The sequence below is a fragment of the Manis javanica genome, chromosome 1 (genome assembly GCF_040802235.1).
Source record: "Manis javanica isolate MJ-LG chromosome 1, MJ_LKY, whole genome shotgun sequence".
Taxonomy (NCBI): Eukaryota; Metazoa; Chordata; class Mammalia; order Pholidota; family Manidae; genus Manis; species Manis javanica.
In genome coordinates, this window is record NC_133156.1 from 4,783,933 (window position 1) to 4,790,234 (window position 6,302).

Below are 6,302 nucleotides of genomic sequence, written 5' to 3' on the forward strand. Positions count from 1 at the left end.
TGTGCAGAACTCATTGGAGGTCAGCACACAGTAACTGCTTTTTTTTTTTTTTTTTTTAAATTAAGAGAAAGGAATATTATCAGAAAAGAGTACCTCCATAGCTGATCATCTGACACCCTTTAAGTGATCAACATTAAGGATATTTAAAGCATGCGTTGATCTTTGATTTACCAATAGTTTTATCCTGTTAAGGAGTAATCCCCCTTTTCTTTCTTTCTTTCTTTCTTTTTTTTTTTATTTTTATTTTTATTTTTATTTTTTGAGAGTGCGGCTTCATCTTTTCTTAACTCTTAAATTAACAAAACAAATGTGCCTCTAGTAACCAGTTAAATTGAACTAGGTTTTGTGTGGCCATGATTTGGGGCAGAAATATGAGTTATATGAAGTGTTATCAGTGTACTCACAAAAATGCTTTACCTCAACTCTTAGCTCAGGAATATGGAAAATGTTCATCTTGAAACTTCTGTAAAATATATCTCAAGTAACCAGTGGGCTGTTCTCTCAAGGACTGCCAGGAGAAAGAAGTACATACTAATCACACTGTATTAAGCCTTTTGGACCATTTACTATGATTATTTGGTCAGTTAGCATTTGCGGCAGGCTCCTAGATTTCATCAACAGTTATACGGTGTTCATTAATTCTTTCCCAGAGTGCACCATGAAATGATGCTAGGAATATGGCTTCCTGCTTTGATTCACCTTTTTTTCTTGTCTGAAGTACTTTACAGTGGGGACAATAACCTAACAACAGAGTTCAGTGTAAACAGGAAATCTGGCAGAATAACTGGACCAAGGACTAACTTTGCAAAGCCAAGTTTTTAATGAGTTCTTTGCAGAGTATTTAGTCAGGAGGCCACTGTCCTGTGAAAATGGGATAAGTGTACCCCACACGACTACATGCCTTTCTTAACTGCCTAAGGAAACGGTTTTTTGTGGGCCTACCCTCCTTATGACCAGGAAGCTTCTCTAAAGAACTTGCCATGACCAGAATCCAAAGGAGAAAGTGTGAACTCCAGAGCCTGCTTTTTTAGTCATGAAAAACTGCAGATCATGAACCATTAATGACCCATTAGTGGATCAGAAAATTAGTTTCATGATTTATAACCACTTATTTTTAAAAATATTAAATAGAATAAACTAGAACTACCAAAGTGAGTCATGTATTATAAGGTTAAATGTTTTGCAAAAATTTTTATACACATTTAAATAAGTATGTGTATACCTACATTGGTACTGGATTGCAGATAATATGTATTTCTTACATGGATCTTAGAGAAGCTCAAGAGCCATTGCTTTATTTAATGCTTTTTGGAATATAGAAATACTGTATTTTCAATTACATGTTAGATATAGTGATACAAAGGATAGTTTATTTCTTCATGCTTAGGAAAAATATGTTCTCTAGGGAACTAAAGAATCAATTTAAAGTTGCTGAATTCTGACAAAAGTAATGAATATGCTTATATGATCCTCCAAAAAATAGGACAGTAAATATAAACTATTTTACATAATTTAAGCATATTGAAATATTTCAAGGCTATATTTATAACTCCATTTTTGTAGATACTGTTAAGGTATATGCAAGTCAGTTTTGATAATGCAAAGAATTTAAATATTTAAACACTTTAAGTATTCAAAGTTTAGAGTCCTGACAGTACATAGAAAAAACAAAATCTAATAAAAGCAAAAACAGAACAAGTCTACAGGTTCTTCCAAGTAATATAGAAAACACAGTGGGGCTATTTCAAGGCTGTTAACAATTTTTTCTTTGCATTATATTGTCATAGAAATTTTATAAAGCTCTGTGACTTTTAGTATTTGAGTAGTTTTCTTCACTATCCACAATGGCACATTTATTTCCTTTTTTGGGGGGGAATCATTTTGTTTTAAGGAATTATTACATTTCTTAAAAAATACACAAAATAGAGAAGCAACATAGGATTCCAGACTCCTTGGGTTATGTGACCTAGAGCTAGTCTTTAACTTGTCTATGCTTCAGTTTCCTCATCCATGAAATGAAGGAAATAGCAGTTTCCGTGTTAAGGAGGATTAAATGAATTCATATTTGTAAATGTGGCAAGTTAGGAAGTGCTTGTCTGTGTCTGCTGTTATTTTGCCCTTCTCAACTTTTATTCATTCAGCAAGCACTCACTGAGCACGTAGAAGATCAGATACTGAACTAGGGATAAAAAAGGCAACCTCCAGTATCTAAAGAGTATGACTGGACTGAGTAAATTCCTAGAAAGATGAATAGATGATAGTGATGGAGAAAAGCTAAGTGGCAGTTTGGTGATGGGAGGCATTTGAGCTGGGGTGGGTGGTAATCATTTGCAATATAGACATACACCAAACCATTATGCTGTACACCTGAAACTTATACAATATTTATATATCAATTGTATCTCAATAAAATGGGAAAATCAAGTTTCCTTGCATGTGGAATGTTGCTTGTTACCTTCAGCCATATCTATAAATATCAAATGAAAAGTATGAGGCACAAATTGCCTCATTTCCATTACAAGGTCATGTGCCTTTTTCCTTATTTAATGAAATTGGGCAGTAACACACACAATAAGTCAAAGAAGAGACAAGTCATTCCAGCCGGCCAATTAACCTTGGCCTCGCACTGACTTTGTATCACTAGGATGCTAATGCTACCCTAAGGAATCTGGGGTCCCTCTCTGTGTACATGTCCTGAAAGAATGGCAAGTTTTTAAAGAACGTTGTCAAGCCTTCCCCTGAAAATCCAACTTTGTTAAAGTCAAACTAGGAGCTCTGGGGCCAGAAGGGGCAAATCAATTAGAGCAGAGTTAGAGAAAACTGCTAGAAGGTGAAAGTCAGACAAGGCTGAGCGGCACTGGGGGAAGGTCCTTCTAAGTTTGAGACAACAATCTTGGTCAAGTTACATTTGAATTGCTAATGAGCTATCACATAGAAGATGCTGCAGAGATAAGGGACAGTTAAGATGCCACAGCATGAAGATATCCGGTTGGAGAGTCAGATTGGGGGCTGAAAAACATAGGGCAGTTGATAGAATTAGAGTGGAGGTAATCAATTAAAGGGTGGGCCATCAAGTAATGGTGAAATCTGCTTTTTAAAATTTAACGTACACAAGAAGCAGCATTCTTTAAGGCTATGTCTACACTAAACTTGCAAGTGAAGCTGAAGGACCCACCACGTCTGCTAGTGTCCATTGCCATCCTGCAACCTGGAGTTCCCCAAGAAGTTTCTGAAACGGCTGCTCCTTCTGCATTCCAAGTAGGATGTTTTGTGGTGTATTTTAATTCCCTTAGAGGATATCCACCAGAGCGAATTCTGGTATTCCATTTCATCCTTAGACCATTGAGTTCCGTTGGAATCTGAAATACGAGCTTTCTAATGAGTTTAAGCTTATACATGACTATCTTGAAAATGCATTTGGAAAGATGATTGGGAAATCCTGGGAAGGGCAGTGTCATTAAGAAAATTACAGAAATGAGACTCAAGTTTGGGGCAGATCTTAGCTAGAAAAATCCACCCCTAGTTGGATGAGGATAAAGGTAGAACAGAGGGAGCATTATTTGTAAGAACCTAAATACTGGCTTTACTTTATATCAAAAATGATAAGTTAAGAAATTTATTTACAATTCAGTAAAGTGCCAGGCAAGAAAATAATGATTATCACAGGGTTTGGCAAAGGCTTCTGTTAAAGAGGAGGGAAAATACCAGCATTAGGCAGGAATTGCTTTTATAAAAGGAGAGTCAAAGGAGGCTTTTATGAAAATTAGCTTGAGAAACTGACATTCATAATTGATGACATGAAAGATAGTAAACCATTTCCTGCATGTTCTTGTCTTTTTATTTAACTACTCTGTGTCCTCTGAAGTATGTCAGGGCATCAGTGGTTTTGCAACATTAATTATTTGTCCAACTTGAATATTATAGACATACAAATATATGTGGTTCATTACATAACAGAGCAAGAATGTGGGTCTGAAAGAATCTCAAAACTCAACTAGATTCTTAGCCTGAGTTGCTTCTCATTAGTAGAATTTAAGATATATTAAATGACAGGCAACTGATGATGTTCTAATCTTTGGGACTCATTTGAGAATATGTTTTCTTTTTTTTCTCTTACTCCACAAGTAAACTGTGTGTGAGTTTTAAAATTTGCTACTTTAATGGCATACTAGAAGAGTTCAGCATGTTGGCAGAATGACAGCCCAGTTGAAATTTTAACTTTGAAACAGGCTCATTTTTCCCTTGCCAGTGTAGTTAATCTACAGGGACCTTTTGTTGCCAGACAAATGGAAAATTTCTATTTTGGGAATCAACTCTGCCTACTTTTAAATAGTTTTCAGTCATTTCTTAATCTAAGGCATAGCTTTTGATCCACTGCTCAAAGGATTAAACAAAACTCTGGGTTTCAAGTGAAAGGTCAACAAATGCCACATATGCCAATGTTGGAAAGACCAAGTCATGCGGCTTATATTGGTGCATATGAGAAGCATTTGTGTGGGACTAGCTATTTATTTCAAGTTTCTTTGTAAATGTTTTCTTTTTACCACCATGTTTTTGTAGTTGCTTGGTTTATAAGATATTGTATGGGGTAGCCAAATTCAGTTTGATGACTTGTCTTCATTGAGGTCTCTGTCTATGCTGAATAAAGTGGGTATTGCCAAGACACAGTTTTCCAAGCAAAACATGTCAAATCATGACCAAGATTGATGCCTGGACTTATTTCCAAATACACCCATACCTTTCACTTAAGTGTAGTTTAACTGACTGCAGATTGAATAACAAATGGAACTGAGACGCAGTGGAAACTTGAAGCTAAGTCAGATAAGGAGTGACTATCATTATCCTTGAATGTGGTTCAGAATGGAAGAGGAATCTGGGATCCTGATGTTGTGATAGCTACCCCTGAAACCTGGTGCTTTTCAGCCTATGAAAAGACCTCTTCATGTGCATGCACGATATTTAAATATATCTGTTCAGAAAGGACTGTCTATGGTCTATGTATGGATGTTATGCATATGTACACACACATATATATCATAGATCATAAGTATCTCTACACAGACTTTTCGAATATATGTATATATAATATATATAGAGAGAGTGTTATGTGAGTGCATATGTGTGTGTGTGTATTCTGTAGATGGATGTGTGCATGCACATACATGTATGTATATTTATATGTAGCTATATCCCAGGTGGCTGGAATCATTCTCAAATTGTTTCCCTGCTTTTCAAGTACATTCCTGAATAACATGGACATTGTAAATTGTTGTAAATGCCCCTATGTCCACATAGCATATAGATAAGAGCCATAGAAAATGCCTGAGCTTGTTGATCAAAAAGTGTTTTTGCTTTTTCTTGAACCATTTTTCTTTTAAAAAAAAAATTAAGGCAGTGGAGAGATTTTCTAGTTTTTTTTTTATATGTAAAACTAACTGTGGGCCGCAAGTCTAAGAACCTTATGGGGTAGACATAATCCTAGAATCCCAGGACCAAACTGCTATCTGAATATTAGTTCTAACATTGAAATATAATTTCTGTAGGAGCCCATGGTTCAAATTTGAGGTGTTCTGAATTAAATCTGGGATTTTCAGGCTGTTGCAGAGTTGAAATTTATTTTGTGAGAAAAACCCCTGTGCTGAGTGGGAATATAAGCTCTGAGACTGATATTCAGGTAAAATCGTATTTATCTTTGCTACTTTGATGGCTATGTCTGATTCTGTACCTGTTCAGCAAGAAAGCTTAGAGATTGGCTTCCTAATTCAAGATACATATGGTATAATATCTGTAATATCTATTATATCATAGTAGGATTGTAAAGATACATAGTTTGGATGCAATGAGTTATTCCCATATATTAACTTAAAACATGACTGTAAATGTACTAGAAGAAAAAATATTAAGTGACTTAAATATAGATATAATTAGCTTTAGGATTATTACTATTATTAAGGCAGTGCCAGTGACATCTCATTAATTCATTATTGAATGAACTTGATTATTTTGGTGAAACCTTGGCATAAGTCTCCAATCTCTACATTTATAATAAAAGTAGAAATAATAGTTGAACGAGATAGGCCTTTGAGGGGAGCACCATGAGCGCACTTAGTGCTAAGCACTGCATATGTGTCCGTAACTTAACATCACAGGTAGCCTCTGAAGTAGATAATAGCATCTATATTTTCACCAATGAGAAACCTGAGGCTTAGGGTTTAAATGACGAATGAAAGTTGTATATCTGAAGAAGTGGACTGAGGGTTTGAACTAGGGTCCTGTGCTGTTTCAAGTACCAAGCCTCTTTC